Genomic DNA, 20,452 nt, shown 5'->3' with positions numbered 1-20,452 from the left:
TTTCTCCTTATGCATATGTACATACCAATCTGGAGGACTACTAATAAAACTTATGCAAATTTTTTTCCACCTTTCTAGATAATCTTCTACTACTTTTATAAGTTTTTCAGGAAATAATTCTAGTTGAGAAATACGGTTAATAAATATTTTATCGAGATAATCAAACTCTAATAGTAAGGTAGGGGTAACTTCTATCACATTATGCTTTTTCTGATGCTCATAACTAAAATGCCATGATTTAAAATCTCTCATGTTAATCCTAGCCACAGCTACGCTAACATCTGGTTTACAAATACAATTCTCTGTACTATCACAAAGACATGGAGGATACATCTTTGTAATAATATCCATCCCTAGTTTTGGATTAAAGATGGACTGATACAAGGCCCATTGTAATTGTAATTGTAATTGTAACTCTTTCATGGATTGTGATGCTCTGCTCAAGATCTCATTTTGCATGTCTGCTGGCATTATTCTTAGTTTTGCCTTTGAAATTTCTTCTAATAAAACATCATCTAATATCAAGTCTGAAGATATATTCCTAAGAAAACTTTCATATTTTTCTTGTTTTTCTTTGTCACTCAGAACCTGATGCTGCTCATTATTTTGATGTTGCTCCATTTCAACGTCTTATTCTAAAAGCTCAATCTTAATTTCTTCTATGGGGTCATTAGCCTCTTGTCCTATGGGTTCAATAACCTCTTTTCCTTTATTCTTATGCTGATCAATTTCTAAACCTATTTTCAATTCTCTTTCCAAGGTGCACTTGCCTTTTGTTGCATCCTAAGAGATTGGAGTTTTTGGTTCATTTTGGTAAACTTACCAAGTAATGACTCATGGTCCCTAGAAATGGCTTGAAGGTTGTGCTCAAGAGAATGAATATGCTGCTGGTTTTGGTGGAAATTAAAATTAAAGCTATCAAACTCTTGCTACAAGGCTCTAATTAATTTTTCATGACCTAACCTCATGCTTGGCTGCTTAATTTGGATATTCCAAAAAGTATCTAAGAGAACCTGCTGCCTATCAGAAAGCCTTGGTACCCTTGACCTATATCTCAGAGTTGTATTTCTGATTCTTTCAACAATATTGCCATTAAAGTTTAACGTAGGTACTGGTGGTGATGCTAGTCTGCTCATGCTATTTTGAAATCCATTGAATGGTGGAGGTTGATGGTGCATCATCATGCCATTGAAAGAAACTCTTCTACCTTGCAGCCTTGTGCTATTTGCTGATGATGGTCCACTATATTCCATACCTGTTCAACAAATTAATCTTGATAAGATATCAGCTAATGTATTGTCATTACGTTTTATATGTTCAAAAATTGGTTTAAAACCATTTCATGTAATTGAATCAACAAAATTAACCCATCTTTGGGCTGCCTGTTTAGTAGCATGTATCTTGTTATAATGAGAAACTATATTTTGACAATCTGTTCTAATCGTAAATACTTCATTATGTAAAAATAAGGAAAATGCTTCAAGTGAATTAATTATCCCTAGAATTTCTAAATCTGTTGATGGTAATCTTGACTGTATATCACTAAACTTTCCTGAGAAATATCTACAAACTTGTTCGTCAGACTTTGGAGACTCCCTATGCTTTTTCTGGTATAGTATACCTGCACATCCTAATGATGAAGCATCTGTTTCGACTATCTTGTAACTATCATCTAATGGTAATGTTAATGGCTTAAGTTTAGTAATTTCTTCTTTTATTTTTTGAACTAATTTAATATCTTCACTATTAAAATATTTTTGTCCTGTTTTGCTAGTTTTACTATGTAATACTGCTATCTTTCTTCCTAAATCAGGGATAAAATTTCTTGCATAATTTAGTAATCCTAAAAATGCTTGTAACTGTTTCTTATCTTCTAATTTGTCTCGAAATTCTAACACCTTTTTAGCTATATGATCTTGTAATTGCATTGTACCTGACTTAATATACATTCCTAAAAATTCTATATCTTGCTTTTCTAATGCTATTTTATTTTTGCTAATTACAATTCCATTATTGATAAATTCTTGTAATACTATCTCTAAATGCTTCCTATGTTTATTTTTATTTTTACTATGTACTAAAATATCATCTACATAAACACTACAAAAATTATCATATTTCTTGAAAATTTGGTCCATCTTTCTTTGAAAGATTGATGGAGCATTTTTAAGTCCAAATGGCATAACGAGCCACTCAAAATGTCCTTCTGGACAACTAAAAGCTGTCCACTCAATTGATTCTTCTGCTAATCTTATTTGCCAAAAACATGACTTACAATCAAATTTGCTAAAATATTTACTCTCTTGAATTTTATTTATAAACTCATCCTTATTTGGTAATTTATAACTATCTTCGTATGTATTATCATTTAATCTCTTGTAATTATAAACTATTATAGCCTTACCTCTCTTTAGTTCTGAATGTTTTCTTACAATAAATGCTGCTGATCTATGTCTGGACTTAGAGGGTCTAATTACTTTTAAATTTAACAACTCTTTTATTTGCTGCTCAAACTCTTGTTTATCTATTAGACTACAAGGCATGTCAGTCGTCTTAATGGTTAAATCTGGGTTAATTATATCTAATTTTGCTAGTATTTTACTCCAATGTAAATGTGGGTCTTCTCCTATAATCCTAGTTTGTTCTGCTAATTGTAACAATTCTTCTAAACTCTTTGGTCTATCTAACTGTAATATTTCTATACAGGTTCATTCTTCTAAAATCGGGTATTCATATTCAAAAATGTCTTCATCAAACTCTTCTACATTATTATGCTCATCATTTTATTTTGAGTTTTCTAAATGATAACTATCTTGGCCACTAGGCTCTTCTATACTTATGTTTTTGTATGCTTCTACAGTATTACTTTGGTCAGTTATTATAATGCCTCTTTTGAAAAATGTTATGTTAGGGTTCATAAATAAAAAAACCTTGCAAGCTTTTCAAAAAGTTTAAACCTAAAATAAATGGATATGATTCTACTGGTAAAACAAATGTTAATGGTAAATTAAATTGTTGTTTTTCTACTTTAATAAACTCATTATTTATACAATGTGTTAAGTAAACTGGTCTCTCATCAAATTGTGTTATTCTTACTGGTTTTGCTAATTTTTTTTCTATATTTTTCTGGTACTAATTCTTCTTTTATGACACTCTTTGTACTCCCTGTATCTATCATAGCTATCGTTTGTATCTTATGTTCTTTTGCTAATTCTATTTCACAATTTATGGTAATTAAAGAACAATTTTTTTGTTTTTCTATACTATAAACAATGTTTCCTAATATTTCAGTATTTTCTTGTGATTCTGCTGAATTAACTTCTAATAACCTATTACTGTAACATTTTTCACATAATATTGAGTATGTATTGTAGTATTTATTTGCAACTAATTTACTACACTTATGACATTTTTCTGGCCAACCTAAATTGATTTATTTATATTCTTCTTCATGCTGTTCTTCTATGAATGCACACATATACTCTTCTAGATCACTATTTGTGTTACTTGAATCTTCTGAGTCTGAATCTATCATGTTAATACTCTCTATACTATAAATACTCTCATTATCACTTAAATTATCTAAACTGTATATTGACTGAATATCCTCATCTTCTTCTAACTTAAACAACTCCATCAAATGTACTTTTTTCTTTCGACTGTTTACCTAATTTTGGACATTTAGGTCTAATATGTCCAGCTTCTCCACATGAATAACATTTACAATTACTCTTATCTTTCGGTGCTTTATATTTTCTAATCCAAGGTCTACCACTTCTTTTTCTAAATTGTTTTGGAATATATTTTCTTTTCCTATATGTTCTTGAAGGTCTTATGCTGAAATTCTTATGTTGTTTGTAGGGTTTATACGACTTATATTTCTTTTTGTATATTTTCTTATGGCAACCATACTGTTGTGGTAAATCTATATTTTTACAACACATGTAAAATTGTTTCCTAATTTGTCTCTTAGCTTTTATTTGGCTACACTCTTGTCTGAGTATATCATAGACATGTTGGATTCTAGGTCCTATAGCAATATCATATTTCTTCGGATGATTTTGCCATTCATTCCAAATCTTTTCACCTATTGGTCCTTTTATTTTTGTCATATAAGTATCTAATAAATTAATATCACTAATTCTACCTGTTCTTCCTAAATATTTAAAGAAATCTGTGGTATACTCAGCTATATACTGTAAATCGCAAATTTGTAATTGTTCTAAATTTCTGATTGCTCTTATTTGTTCTTGTTCACTTCTGTCATCTAACCTATTATGATCTAAAAACTCTTGTTTAATCAAAGTAACAAAACCATCAATATTAAAATGTGTTTTAACTGCCTGATGCTGTTCTGGATTTTGAACTTTCCATGATTGGAAATAATGAAAAACTAAACCATCCAAAGTATGCTCAAAGTAATCTAACATATTTTGTGAATTACTAAAATCTAACATTAATGCTGCATGTAAGCAGCCTTTTTCCCATCTCTCAATCGTTCTTTCCCAATCTTGTGGATCTACATTATCTAAATTTAATATATTACCAGCTATATTAATTTGTTCTAACCCTCTCAAATATGGAATCCTATTTTTTCTAGGTTTTATCATACTTTCTTCCATATAGTCTACTTTTACTTTTTCATTATATTGTTCATTTGTTGGTCTCAAAAATTGTTGATCGGTTTTGCTTGCGTGTCCTGGATTTTCTACTCCTTATGTACTACTTTCTTCTGCTGGATTACATTCTGCTTTCAATTATAATAAATTATTATATTCTTTTGATCCTAAAATGTGTTCTACTCCTATTTCTAAGATTAAAATTTTCATTTCTTCGTCTGAAATTTTATGTAGTCCTAAATTATATGTCTTATATTTTTTCAAATATTGTTCTTCATCTAAATGATCAATATCTTCTATAAGTTTATCTACAATATGATCAAAATTTTGTTCAACTAAATTAATATCTAAATTATCAAAAGTCATATGTATACTCTCATTTTCAATTTCACTCTCATCCTCTTCTATTTTTTCTAGTTGCTTATAATTACTAAACCTAATTGTTGTTTGACCTGTACTAGTTTCATATATTTGTACTTTATCTGGTTGTCTATTTGGTGCTACTTGTAAATTAGGCAATGTCCACTGAGTTCCTTTTAAAAAGCTATTATATACGGGTTTTGCTTCTATCATATTTACATGTTTACTGCCAAATGTTTGAACTAAATTTTGAAACTCTAAATTAAACTTATGATTATATCTATCAGACACTTTACCTATATACATTAAGCTAATACACAAATTTTTATACTCTCCTTTGATATTATAATTTTTTGTTTTTATGCTCACTTTAATATATTTACTAAATTCATTAATCGTCATAACATAATTTGGAATACAACCTATAACTGCTAAGTTTGAACTTAAGTCTACTTCAGTTGTTGCTATTGATGCTTGTTGGTGATTATCCCATCTATCATCATATATGTATACTAAAGCTTTTGTACCTACTTGTGCTCTGGTTAATCCTGATATTCTAATTAATATTGTTCCTATGTGAATCTGACTAAAATGTGACTTTCTCAAATGAGTAACTGCTTCTTTACTAATTAGATTAAGTGCGACTTCTTTATCAATACAACTAACTTCATGTTGACTGATGCTGCTTACAATTCTATTTCTATTTTCAAATAAACCTAATTGATACAAGTTATATTTATTTTTCTGTGTTCTCTCAAAACCTTTTCGAATAAATTCTTGTGCTCATTCTTCATTTGGATAAATATCTTCCGCTCTAACTACTTTTTTTCCTTTTTTCCTAAAGAGTGCCATTTTCTATTATCAAAAGGATTTAGCTTAGGTCTTCTATTATTACTTGCACTCAAAGTTAAATTTTCTAATTTATCTAGCAAGGATGGTGGAAGTGATGAAGATGCGTTATGTAAAACTTGGTTTATTTCTGCTATTTGTTCTTCAACTTGATCTAATTTTTCAGCTAAACTTAAAACTAATTGGATAATCAAATTATTTTGCCTAATGGGAATATTACTACTAGATACTTGTGTTGAAAAATCTGTTAATCCTACTGGTTCTTTATCTAATTTACTAATTTCTTTCAAAGCTTGAATATATTTTCTGCTAGTTCTAGAATCTGTCATTAAACTAATAATTTATCTATTTTATTATACAACTTATCTACTTGTTCACTTAACTCTTTTTGTACTAATTGAATTTTTTGAACTTCTAATTTTAGTTGTTCAACTATTTCTAATGATCTAAGTTCTACTTGCTTCGGCTTACTATCTATAAGATCAACAAGCTCTTTTATCTCTCTTTTGCTAGGAAACCTTTGAATATTTCTATTATTATCTTCTAACTGAGATGTAATATAGTCTAAATTTTGTCTAATTATTTTTATGGATTTTTTCTGAAAATGTTCTAACAACTGGTTTAACAAATGATTATGCTTATTATTTTCTAATTTTATATTATTTGCCTGACTAATAATAAGATCTACAATGGTATTAGCTTGTGAATTTTCTTCACTGTGCAAAATATGATTATGCTTTCTTGATGGAAAATAACAAACTAAACTATTTTGGTCTAAAGTTATTTTTCTTTTTTGAGGTTCACTAATTTCTAAATTAAGATAATCTATCATAAACTACAGTCTACCTTTCTCTAAGGTTACGGCTAACTGGTTTCTTAAAAAACTCTCTTTCTTCTCTCAATGTCTCTAAAACTTGATCTGTTGTTCTTTTTGCTTCCAAAACTTTATGCTGCACTTCTGTGTTATTATATTTACGAATAAATGAATGATGTTCAAGATATCCAAGATAAAACTTTTGCTTCTTCAAAGTACTAATAATTCTTTTGGATATATATGCTAATCTTCTCTTTATGCTAGTTATAGTTGGATGTCTGGGACAATAAATACCTGGTAATTATGGTTGACAGGGTCTACAGGGACAATAATATATGTTATTCATATACAATAAACAAATATGATATCAGTTGTATCAATGACTTCTATCCTCAAGGTACTTTACTATTATAATTATACTATTAAAATGCTAAACTAGGCTCTGATACCAAATTCGAAACGCATGCTCGGTTAAATAGTCGGATGACCATTATAACAACTAGACATAGAACCTTGCACATGGAACTCGACATGTTTCAGCATGACGGCCACTCACAGTACAAGTATAAGGCCTTAACGGCTGAACTCAGAGGTACGAAGAACTCAGAGGTACCCTGGTTAATGTCCAGTTATTTGTATGGCAAACATTCAACTATAACAGAGTGCTCAAATAAAGTATGATCGTCAGTTTAGCAGGTTAATAATATAACCACAATAGTGTTTCCCTATTTTGGACTAGAAGTCTAATTAAACAAACACACTAAAGAAGGAAAAGAAAACTTACTTAAGACTTGGAGATTGCTTGAATATGTACACTTGATCTTTTATTGATATATGGAATGTTTACAGAGATCGTTGTTTACAAGAAAGTGATTACAAAGAAGTGTTTACAAGGATGCTATGAAGGCTACGAATGCTTGAGTGTATGAAGTGAATATGTTGTTTTCAGGTGTTCAGAGAGGTGTCCTCTGTATGGGAGGAAAGGCTCCCTTATATACAAAAGTTGATTCCTAAACAAAACAAAATAACTTTTCAATATTTACAACTTTTTGGATAGTGACAACACACTGTTTCTGAAAGCTGTCAGCACTGTTTCTGAAAGCTGTCTGAAAGACATGTGAATTCATGTTGTCTTGGTTGCTGTGATGTTTGCCACCTTAGCTTTTGTATGCAAATATTTTCTGAAAATGTCAGCCCCAGCATGTGAACTTGACTAAAAGCTTGGCCAATTTTGTACGGATGTGTGAAGGGTAGCCTTGGTATTTCTGAAAACTTTTGTCCTTATGATTAAAAGGAAACTTTTCAGGGGTTTTTGGTTAGTTTTCCAAATAAAAAAACCGACCTGAACATGAAAGGATCGGTTACAAACCAAAATATATATTTAAATTATTTAATGTAATATTTAATTTTAAAAACCAAAAAGATTGATAATATAACCACCTTGACAGCAAGTTAAAGTTTTGTCGTGCCACTTGCCAGTGTTGTTATGAATAACTGTTAACCCTAAAAACTATCAAGCTTACGTGGCGCGCAGCCCAAGTAATTAATAAGCTAATTACGTCATTCAGTTGTGTGCGAGGCATACTAACTCGACGGCCGAGCTCGGTCGGTGAGTAAAATGGGTTGATGTTGCGTTGAGTGCACTGTTGATTTCCTGATCTTGCGATTGCGGTCGAGGAAGGAACACGTCTCAACCTTCGGGTTCTAGAGCCTGAAGATAAGACTGCTAGTTCTACGAAGTTCAATACTAAATTCGGCTTTCAACGTACCGAATGTAGTAACCTATAACATCTCACTTCACCGAGAAGGCTAATGAGATGATCTCTGCCAATAATGACTCGAAAATCCTTCTCGACTGAGACTTGGATAGATAACCAGTCGGCCTCGTCGCAATGCTGTTTATCCAAATTGAAGGTGCTTCCCGGTCGGTTGATTATACGGCAACAATGCTGTTTATCTAAACTGAAGATGTGTCCACGAAAAATAAAAAGAATCTCAAGGTTGTTGAGAGGTTTCGCATATAGCGAGAGCTTGAGCAGGGCAATTGTGTGTTGAGTTGGAGGAGCTCGAATGATGCACCCCCTTCTTATTTATAGTAGCCAATCTCATCATGACCGAACTAAGACTATACTTGGATTAGGATTCTTTATCCTAATCTAACCAAGTCTCAGCCAATCCTACCTCCACTAGAACCCTTAACCAAGCTCTTTGCCCTGCCACATTCACTACTCAAATCCCGACATCCTTATTCCAATAAGACTCCTTATCATACTAAGACTTAGCCTATTCGCTATTATCTAGATCAATCCTTTTTGCAATAGAACTCGGCCGACCTGACATGGAGCAGCGTGAGAGCTTGACCTCTGGTGACAAGACTATCAATAGTCCATTTGAGAGCATGTTAGCTGCCCTTGTCATTGTCTATTGCTACAGCCACCACCTCCCCCACCTTCTTTTGTGTTTGACCTCTACCCATTTCTCACCTTCTGTGAATTAATTCAACTCTCCATCAAACTCTAACCTGCATGCGTACGTAGAAATGTCTCTGGCTCTGAACGAAACAAATCCCCGACGGAGAACCACCGTAATACGCTGTCCTTGGCACTGAAGTTGTGCTATATTCTCATCAACTCTCTCCCTCTCTCTCTCTCTCTCTCTTAAATATTCTAGAGCTAGGGAGATAAGAATGTGTGGAGGAAACGATAGTATAACCAAATTCCCTAACCATCTTGTCTTTATGCCTCCCCAAATACTCCTTTGTTGCATTGGAGCATGTAGTTGTAACTTCCACCTACTTGTTATTCCTAAATTAGCAAAATTTACTTGCCCCCAAAAAATCTAGACGAGTCTGAGTTGTTTGTCTCCAAAAGAAAAGTTAGCGAATCGTAACAATGCGCACACACACACACACACACACACACACACACACACACACACATATATATAGATGTACATATATATACATGGGACACTTTGGATAGCTATCAATATTATTTGATTGAAACCTTGTTAGTTTTTAGTTTTTGATTGAGGTCCCTGACATTAATGTAATAATGTAAGTTACTATATTTTTTAAATTAAAAATTAAAAATTGAAGTTTGTAATTGTTTATATTAATGAGATTTTAAATAAAAACCCATATTTTATGGGATTAAAAATAATAAAATATAAATTATGCTCTCTATTATATTGTGTGTGTGTATACATATATGTATGGGTACATTAACCAAAATTAACAAAAAAAGTTATTGTACCAAAACATGGATACATTCTCAAAATCAACGAAAAAGAATGTACCCATATAAGTTTAAACATGGATTAAAAAATTTGAATGGATTTTATATTAAAAAAAGGGTACATTTTACATATAACAAATTGATATATTTGAGAATGGGTACATTTAAGATTAAAAAAATTGAAAAATTATATGAATGGGTACATTTAAGATTAAAAAATTGAGAATTTTTTTTATATATATATAAAAAGTAATAGGTACAAACTTAATTTAATTTAATTTTTTATTATTTTGGAAATTTTTGAATTGAAAATTAATTAGAAGTTTAATAGAGGTGTGAGTATTAAATCCTAAATTAATTACTAATTTTTATATCAAAAAATTATATAATAAACATGTAAATTCATTATCACATTAATGATAGGGACTTGAATCAAAATTTGAGAACTAATAAGGTCTTAGTCAATGAACAGTAAGAACTAGGGACCGGATACTAATTTTTCCTATATACATATACAAACGACTATATATATGTTAAAGAGGTGGCCATCTAGTAACTAGCCTTCACGAAAATTTAAACAAATTAAAACAAATAGAAGGCCGTTCTAAATCTTGTTGAAACAAGCTAGGTTAACTAAAAATTAGAGAAAAGCAAGAGAAATCATAAATAAAACAGCAGCTAAGATATGAACTGAGCATTGTTGGATTTGAAACCTGCATTTACGGATGGTTGCAGCTTAATCTAAGAAAACATCTCAACTGCTTAGTCAGCAGCCAAAATTGTTGCCTCTTGAGGCTTGCTGCCGCAGTTGCTTCCAATGCAAGTCCCGCCTATTGTAGGGTTTAGGGTTGGCCTTCTGTTTTGCTGCTAGTACACGTTGCTTGTGCGCTTCAGCTCCATTCACTAGCTACTTTCTGTGGCAGAGTGACGTTAAAACGGAAGCTGGAAAAACCTGATGCTAATTTTGTGGTACTCTCAGACTTGGAGGGTTTCTCTTATTCGAGTCACTCTAGCAGGCTCAAAATTTTGGAAGAAAGAATGTACTGTGCCATCGGTACTTGGCCTTACTACTGTTGGATTAAGATCAAACGGTGGGTGGCCATGATTTCTGTAAACCCGAGGTCTAGGAGAACATGACTGCTAATCTAGCTATAATAATAGTACGTACGAAAAAGTAACTGAACAATTAGAGATCTACTTAGTTGAAGGTAAGAATTTTTCCTCTTAAGTTACACAAAATTTCATTGGTTCTTTGTTGTTTCAGTGAGAGTTCATTAATCTGTGAGCATGTTTGGGAATTGAAATGAATTGTGAATCTTGGTTCGTTCTCTTTGCTTGAAATTTTAGTACATTTTGTGTAATTTTGGGAGTTGAAATGAATTTTGAAATTGGGTAATGCTTGTACATATTGTATTATTAGTGAACAAAAATTCATTTTCATATCCTTAAAATAAGGTTAATACAATTGCATTGAATGATTTCCTTCATATATTGGCTTCTACAGGGTTGGAAAAGTTTCCTGATAGAGATTTTGCCATAGGTGTGTGTAAGAAGACAGAGTACTTCATCCCCGAGGCAAGTCCTTTTACACAAATTCGTGTGGAATACATAGTTGTATACGGAGCTTTTTGTAAACGAAGCTAAAAGTACAACTTTCTTTGTGTACTTCTTATTTTTAAATGTGATTTAAGTCCTATGATGGGAGTGAAGGACTGAAATTGCTGAAAATATACATAGCTACATCTATTTATTTTGATTTAATATTAATTAATCTTATATCTACTCTTAAGCCTTTTAAGTGTATGCAATATGCTTGAATTGCTTAATTTGTTAATTCAAAGTTCCAAATCCATTCATTTGCAGCAAGCAACCAAAAAATTCACAGAAAGCAAAAGGAGAAAGTATTGGTTGATGATGTAATTCAAGGTCCTGTTTAACTGTTATTCCTAATTCCAAATTATGAATATACATCAGTGAAATTAATTGCAAACCATTCATTAGTTCATGGAAAATCACATAGGCATTTCCCATGTTTGTTGATCATTGCAAATTTCAAACTACAAAAATTCAGAGTAATTAGCAAAAAGAACTTACAATGAGAAGCACAAAGACACAGACAACAATTGATATCTGATACATCTCAAAATTTGAATATCATGTGGATTCAGTTGCTTTCATTTATTTTTAAATAATTTAAAAATGAGTGTTAAATTTTGGTTACAGTTTCAAACCCGCAGCAGAGCGCGGACTTCTTTGCTAGTTTTAAGTGAAATCATCAAAGGTTGCACATTGGCACCAAAACGCCTTTCTATTTTCTGCCATCAATCCCATTCACAAAATCGAGCCTTAGCACGCAAGGTCGTTCTCTCTCTCTCTCTCTCTCTCTCTCTCTCTCTCTCTCTCTCTTTCTCTCTCTCATGAACATTTTACCGTATTTGTAGAATTGGGACTTGTATTTTTTAATCAAATTTTGATTCAACAAGTGCCCGTAATTTGTTTTAGCAGGTTTATGAATTTTATGAATTTCTTGATCTAGTGTTTAATTTCCGAAGAAAATACTGTCACTTTTGTGCAAAGAGATATCCTTTTATTTGGGTTGTGCTTACAACAGATAATCCGAAAATGGAAGCGGGATGAGTGTTTTAATGGCCAAGCTACTTATGTAGATTGTGTGCGGATAATTTGGAGTTTAAGTAGACAAAAGTTGCCTCATGTAGCTCAGGAGCTTTTACTCGAAATGAAATCGGATGGTCTTTTGCCCAGTAACTCCACCCTATCTGCTTTGATGCTATTCCATGCCAACAATGGCCTTTTTCCTCAAGCGGAAGCAGTGTGGAACGAAATGTTATATATTTCTTTTGTGCCTAGTATTCAGGTTGTTTCGCAGTTATTTGATGTTTATGGAAATGCGGGATGTTTTGAAAAAGTGAATGAAATTTTGGGCCAGATGAGGGCTAGGTATTTGAGTTTGTTTTCGGAGGTTTACTCGCTAGCTATCTCTTGTTTTGGGAAGGGAGGCCAGCTTGAATTGATGGAAGGTGCATTGAAAGAAATGATTTCAATGGGTTTCCCGGTGGACTCTGCCACTGGAAATGCCTTTATCAGATACTATAACATTTTTGGTTCCCTTACTGAGATGGAGACTGCTTATGGCCGCCTTAAAAAGGTCTAGGTTTCTGATAGAGGAAGAGGGAATTCGGGCAATGTCATTTACGTATCTAAAACGCAACAAGTTTTAGGAATTAGCTGAGTTCCTGAAGGTTGTAGGTCTGTTGGAAATTCAAATCAAAACAGGTTGTAAATGGCAGCTGCTAGCTGTTAGTTTCTTTACAGGTTGTATTCACACTTGCTGCAACTGCAAAGACTAAAGTTTTCTCCATGTGGCAGCTGAAAGTGTGTTGAAAGACAGCAGCTGTGTGCTGCCATGTGGTGTGCTAGCCGAAACTATGTTGATTGCAAGCTGGAAAGATAGCTGCATATGTGTGCTAGACTGTCCAAAGTTCATATGAGCTATTTGTGTGTGTTGTTGTGTTTAGTTTATTAAAAGCACTTGAGTGGTCTTCATTTTCTGCTTGTATAAATAAGCAGCCCGTAAGGTTTTAGAAACATGAATCTGATTTGTTATTCCATTTTCAGAAGTGTGTTTGTAAACTCTTTTAAATACATCAAAGTGCATTGTTTGCCAAAGCTTGTAGCTTCCCTCCTTTCTCTATTTCTTTGTCCAATTTTATTGAGAGTGCAAAGTGAGAGGTGTGATAGAGTTTGTAAACTTATCACCCACATATTTTGGCATTGAGTTAGTAAACTTTTCAATACCAACAATTGGTATCAGAGCCAGAATACCATTCTGGCAGGTGCAGCAGTTATGGCATCCAACTTAGTGCAACTCCAAGTTCCCACATTGAAGAACGAAAATTATGAAAGATGGTGCATCCAATTCAAAGCATTGTTTGGATCACAAGAGCTATGGGAAGTTGTCAGTAGTGGGTATGTTATACCTACTACCGAGCAAGAAGCCACATATACTGCAGATCAAAGGAACACTCTCAGGGATTTACGAAAGAATGACCAGAAGGCGTTGTATCTTCTCTATCAAGGATTAGAAGATTCAACGTTCGAGAAGGTTGCAGAAGCAACAACGAGCAAGCAAGTATGGGACACACTCAGTACAATCTACAAAGGAGTAGATCGAGTCAAGAAAGTGAGATTACAGTCACTTCGAGCAGATTTTTAAACTGCTCACATGAATGAAGGGGAGAGCATCTCCGACTATCACTCAAGGCTCATTGTGATAGTAAATCAGATGAGGAGAAATGGGGAGAGACTCGATGAAGTACGAGTTGTGGAGAAGATACTCCGGTCACTCACATCTAAGTTTGAGCATGTGGTGACTGCCATGGAGGAATCCAAGGATTTGGAGGCGATGAGCGCAGAGGAGCTACTAGGATCCCTCATAGTTCACGAGCAACGCATTTAGAAGAATGCAAGCCCCACAACGCTAGAGCAAGCTTTGGAGTCAAAGTTGAATATTGACAAACCAAATAAAGGTTGTGGGCACTCACGTCGTGGGAGTTCATCCAACCGTAACCGAGGACGAGCCCGAGGAAGAGGTCGAGGCTATGAACAAAACCGAGGTTAATCTCAAGAGTGGAGATCTACCCGAGGAAAGGCGCATATCCAATGTCATACTTGCAAAAAATATGGACATTATGCAAATGAATGTTCATATAAAAATGGTGAGCATGTCAACATGGCAGAATCAAATGGAAATGCTGGTGAGGAACTTACAGTCTTACTTGCACACCATGATATCAGTAGCCAACAAGATGTTTGGTATTTAGACTCTGGTGCAAGCAACCACATGTGTGGAAAGAAAGAGTTTTTTGTCGAACTCAAAGATGGGCCTTATGGATCTGTGAGTCTTGGTGACTCCTCAAAGTTGCCAGTTGAAGGCAAAGGAAAGATCAAAATCATCCAGAAGGATGGTAAAGAAGAATACATCTCCGATACCTACTACATACCAGGTATGAAGAGCAACATTCTGAGCATTGGTCAACTGCTCCAGAAAGGGTATGTTATACATATAGAGGATATGTTTCTCACTCTCAGGAATGCAAGGAGAAAGCTTATTGCACGTGTTCAAATGTCAAAAAACCGAATGTTCCCGTTGAAGTTGAACACAAAGATTGGGAGTTGCAACATTGGTGTAATGGAAGATGAGTCATGGAAATGGCATCATCGATATGGCCATCTTCATTTCAATGGCCTAAAGTTGCTGTCAAGTGGAGGAATGGTTCGTGGTCTACCCCAGATTGAAGCCACACGCCAAGTATGTGAAGGTTGTGTGCTTGGCAAGCAAGCACGACTATCATTCCATGTTGGTGATACATGGAGAGCAAAGGCACCACTGCAGATGGTACACAAGGATATATGTGGTCCATTGGATCCTATGTCTTATGGAGGTAATAGGTATTTTATTACTTTCATTGATGATTTCAGTAGGAAAACTTGGGTTTATTTTCTCAAGGAAAAGTCGGCTGCCCTAAAAATCTTCAAGGAGTTCAAGGCACTCACAGAGGCTGAAAGCAACCACAAGCTTGTGGCTGTGAGATCAGATAGAGGTGGAGAGTACACCTCCAATGCTTACCAAGCATACTACAAGGAGCAAGGAATTAGGCATCAACTGACTGCTGCCTATACACCACAGAAAAATGGGATAGCCGAAAGAAAGAATCGAACCATCATTGACATGACAAGATCCATGCTTAAGGAAAAGAATTGTGGGCAGAAGCTATAGCTTGTTCGATTTATTTGTTGAATCAATGTCCAACAAAGAGTGTTAAGAAGATGACACCACAAGTGGCTTGGAGTGGATATAAGCCGAATGTTGCACACTTAAGAGTTTTTGGGTGTGTTGCATATGCTCAGGTTCCAGAAGCCAAGAGGAGAAAGCTCGATGATCGAGGTGAAAAGTGTGTGTTTGTGGGCTATAGTGAAGAGTCCAAGGCATACAAGCTGTATAACCCACTAACTGGCAAAATAGTGGTTAGTAGAGATGTCATCTTCAGTGAGGAAGAGGCATGGAAGAGGAACAACAAAGAAGTCAATAAAGGGAAGATCGTCTCCATTGATTTTGAAGAACCAGAAGTTGTACCACCTGTTGAGCAACAACCTACTCAAACAACCAAAACAACTCCATTGCACAGAACTGCAAGGAGTGGTCCTACATCCAGTGAAGAAAGCAGCTCTTCAACTCCAGTGAGGCTAAAGAGTCTTACCGAGATATATGGACAAGAAGAAGAAGAAGAAACCAACATTTTCTACTTGTATACAGACCACGAGCCTCTCTCATTCAATGAAGCTGTGGAAGAAGATCGTTGGAAAATAGCCATGGAGGAAGAAATCCATGCTATCGAGAAGAATGACACTTGGGAGTTGACAAAGCTCCCACCAAATCAGAAGGCTATTGGTGTCAAGTAGGTTTACAAGATCAAACGCACTGCAGATGGGAGTGTGGATCGATACAAATCAAGGCTTGTAGCAAAAGGCTACAAACAGAAGTACGGAGTGGACTATGATGAAGTCTATGCTCCAGTTGCAAGACTTGACACGGTAAGATTGCTAATCTCTCTTGCCGCTCATCATAAATGGAAAATTTATCAACTAGATGACAAGTCAGCCTTCCTTAATGAAGTTCTTGAGCAAGAAGTGTACGTGGAACAACCAGAAGGCTTTCAAGTACAAGGAAAAGAAGATAAGGTGTATCGTTTGAAGAAGGCTTTGTATGGCCTCAAGCAAGCACCACGAGCTTGGAACTCAAGGATTGACAACTACCTTCACCAAAATGGATTTCAGAAATGTCCATACGAGCATTCAGTTTACATGAAGAATGGTGCAAAAGGGGAGTTCTTAATTATTTGTCTCTATGTAGATGACTTGTTGTTTATAGGAAACAATGAAGCAATGTTCTGTGAGTTCAAGCAATCCATGTTCAGTGAATTTGAGATGACTGACAATGGATTAATGTCATACTTTCTTGGCATAGAGGTGAAGCAAGAAAGTGACGGTATCTACATCTCTCAACAAAAGTACATGAGAGATATATTGGAGAAATTCAATATGGATAAGTGCAATATTGTCAACACTCCAGTTGCAACTGGATTGAAGCTGTCGAAGGAAGGAGAAGGTGAGTTTGTAAACTCAACCGTGTACAAAAGCTTGGTTGGAAGTCTAAGGTACCTTACAATCACAAGACCTGATATAGTTTATGGAGTTGGACTCGTGAGTCGGTACATGGAAACACCAAGGGAGTCTCATTGGCTGGCTGTCAAGAGAATCTTGAGGTACATAAGAGGTACTATAAACTATGGTCTGTTTTATAATTTTGGTGAAGATGCAAAATTATTTGGTTATTCAGATAGTGACTGGGGAGGTGACCAAGATGAAAGGAAAATCACAACTGGCTATGTGTTTTTTCTAGGATCAACAACTTTCTCATGGACTTCAAAGAAGCAATCAATTATTGCTTTGTCATCATGTGAAGCCGAGTATGTTGCTGTAGCCTCAACAGTGTGTGAGGCAATTTGGTTAAGAAATCTATTGAAGTCAGTGTGTCATCCACAAGTGGAATCGACTGTGATTCATGTGGATAACATGTCTGCAATCAAGCTTGCAAAGAATCCTGTTCAACATGGAAGGAGCAAGCACATTGATACCAGGTTCCATTTTCTAAGGGACCATGTAAAGCAAAAGACAATCGAACTTGTCTATTGTCACATGAAGGAACAAGTGGCAGACATCTTCACTAAGCCACTACCAGTTGAATCATTCCGGCTGCTACGTGAAATGCTAGGAATGAAGGCGTTTTCATTTGAGGAGGTGTGTTGGAAATTCAAATCAAAACAGGTTGTAAATGGCAGCTGCTAGCTGTTAGTTTCTTTACAGGTTGTATTCACACTTGCTGCAATTGCAAAAACTAAAGTTTTCTCCATGTGGCAGCTGAAAGTGTGTTGAAAGACAGCAGCTGTGTGCTGCCATGTGGTGTGCTAGCCGAAACTATGTTGATTGCAAGCTGGAAAGATAGCTGCATATGTGTGCTAGACTGTCCAAAGTTCATATGAGCTGTTTGTGTGTGTTGTTGTGTTTAGTTTATTAAAAGCACTTGAGTGGTCTTCATTTTCTGCTTGTATAAATAAGCAGCCCGTAAGGTTTTATGAATCTGATTTGTTATTCCATTTTTAGAAGTGTGTTTGTAAACTCTTTTAAATACATCAAAGTGCATTGTTTGCCAAAGCTTGTAGCTTCCCTCTTTTCTCTATTTTTTTGTCCAATTTTATTGAGAGTGCAAAGTAAGAGGTGTGATAGAGTTTGTAAACTTATCACCACATATTTTGGTATTGAGTTAGTAAACTTTTCAATACCAACAAGGTCTAGGTAGAAGAAACTTGGGAAATCTTATGTGGAACCTTTTGTTGTTATCATATGCTGCGAAATTTAAGATGAAAAGCTTACAAAGAGAATTTTTGAGAATGGTGGAAGCTGGTTTCCGCCCCGATCTTACTACATTTAATATCCGTGCTCTGGCCTTTTCAAAGATGTCTCTACTGTGGGCTCTCCATCTTAGCCTTGAACACATGACACATGAGAAAGTTGTTCCTGATCTTGTGACTTGCGGCTGTGTTGTTGATGCATACTTGGATAGAAGACAAGGACGGAATTTGTATTTTTCCCTCAATAAAATTAATCTGGATGATTCCCCATTGGTATTAACGGATCCATTTGTGTTTGAAGTTTTGGGAAAATGAGACTTTCATGCAAGCTCAGAGGCATTTTTGGAGTTCCAGAGGCAAATGGAAATTAGTGTATAAGCTGTGAGCTAAGTAAAGTTAAAGTAAATAAGCCTTGTTTTGAATTGTGTATTCACTTAGTCTTAGATTATGACAAGTGTAAGGCTGAGATTGTATTGTTGGTTGTGGATATCCAGCTAAGGCTAGTAGTTATGTACATATGCCTTAGTGCGTGTATTGAGTAAAAAAATATATGAAACATCACCTCTCAGACTTTGAGAGAAGAACAGAGCACTCCTTCACATTGTATCTTTCTCTAACCTTTCAGATTTCTTACTTCCATAGAAACATAGCTAATTCAAAGAACTCTAACATGGCCTCAGAGCCTTGTTCGATCATTTGAGATCTGGGAGTAAACTGTGAAGCAATCGAGCTACACTCGAGCTCGTTTCGATTCAGGCGAAGACCGTAGAATCCGATTTCGGTTTGTGTTCGTCTCATCTAAGCTAAGAGATGGCTGGATCTGGAAGTTCTGAGGTGAGAACTCCGATCTTCTCCGGTGAGAACTACGAGTTCTGGAGAATCAAGATGGTGACGATCTTCAAATCTCACGGGCTATGGAAATTAGTTGAAAAAGGGATTACGATCTCAGAAACAAAGAAGAAGAAGAAGGCTGAAGGAAGCTCAGAGGAAGAAGAAGACGATGAGAAAATGGTCGCAGCATATATGCAAGATGCAAAAGCTCTGGGTATTATTCAGAATGCAGTCTCAGATCAGATATTTCCTCGGATAGCTAATGCAGATTCTGCAAAGATGGCATGGGATCTGTTATATGGTGAGTACCATGGTGGTGATTAGGTGAAATCTGTGAAACTACAAAATCTGAGACGTGAATTTGAGTATGCTAGGATGCGTGATGATGAAACTTTGTCTGGATATCTTACTAGGCTAAATGAATTGATTAATCAGATGAAAACATTTGGTGAGATTCTGTCCAATGAAAGGCTTGTACAGAAAGTTCTGATTAGTCTTAGTAAACCATATGATCCCATATGTCTAGTCATTGAAAATACAAAATGCTTGGAGACTGTAGAATTGCAAGAAGTTGTAGCAATTTTGAAAAGCCAAGAACAACGGTTTGATTTACATACTGTTGATGCAACTGAGAAAGCATTCTCTTCACTTTCGGTGAATCCAAAGGAATAAAACAGGAGTAGTGCATATTCTGGTTCATCCAGATCTCAGAAAAACTGGAATTCTAAAGGCAAGAAATGGGAGTCTAAGCCTAAGTTCCAACAGAGATCATTTACTAATTCTGCACAGAATTCATCTTCTTCAGGATTCATGAAGCAAGATACAGTTAAACCACAGTGTAAAGTGTGCTCTAAGTTTCACTTTGGAGAATGTCGATACAAGGGGCAATCCAAATGTCATAACTGTGATAGGTTCGGGCATTGGGCTAGAGAATGCACAGCAGGCAAGGTTATTCAGAAGGCAAACTGTGCTAATCAAGCAGAAGTGACAGGCAATCTGTTTTATGCTAACAGTGCAATTACTGAAGTCAAGGTGAATGAAAACCGGTACATTGATAGTGGTTGTAGTAACCACATGACTAGAAATGCTGAGCTACTTATGGATGTAAGAACAAATGTCACTGGAAAAGTACTAATGCCCACTGGAAATCTGGTAGATGTTGCTGGAATAGGTTCACTTGTGATTGATACAAATTCTGGTAGTAAATGCATCAAGGAAGTCATGTTTCTACCTGGTTTGAAGGAAAATATGTTG

General features: G+C 35.1%; 1 protein-coding gene and 2 pseudogenes across 2 annotated transcripts in view; 1 reads left to right on the top strand and 2 right to left on the bottom strand.

Moving 5' to 3' along the window:
- LOC126595556 (probable magnesium transporter NIPA9) overlaps positions 1 to 20,452 on the bottom strand; it is an 87,791-nt pseudogene that overhangs the window by 2,864 nt on the left and 64,475 nt on the right.
- LOC126595555 (uncharacterized) overlaps positions 1 to 20,452 on the bottom strand; it is a 75,154-nt gene that overhangs the window by 6,994 nt on the left and 47,708 nt on the right. The window lies entirely within an intron of this gene.
- On the top strand, positions 8,981 to 18,733 carry LOC126596029 (pentatricopeptide repeat-containing protein At3g42630-like; annotated as a pseudogene).

The sequence above is a fragment of the Malus sylvestris genome, chromosome 13 (assembly GCF_916048215.2).
Source record: "Malus sylvestris chromosome 13, drMalSylv7.2, whole genome shotgun sequence".
Lineage (NCBI taxonomy): Eukaryota > Viridiplantae > Streptophyta > Magnoliopsida > Rosales > Rosaceae > Malus > Malus sylvestris.
Note: the sequence above shows the minus strand (reverse complement) of the source record. Positions and strands in the feature narration are given on the sequence as shown.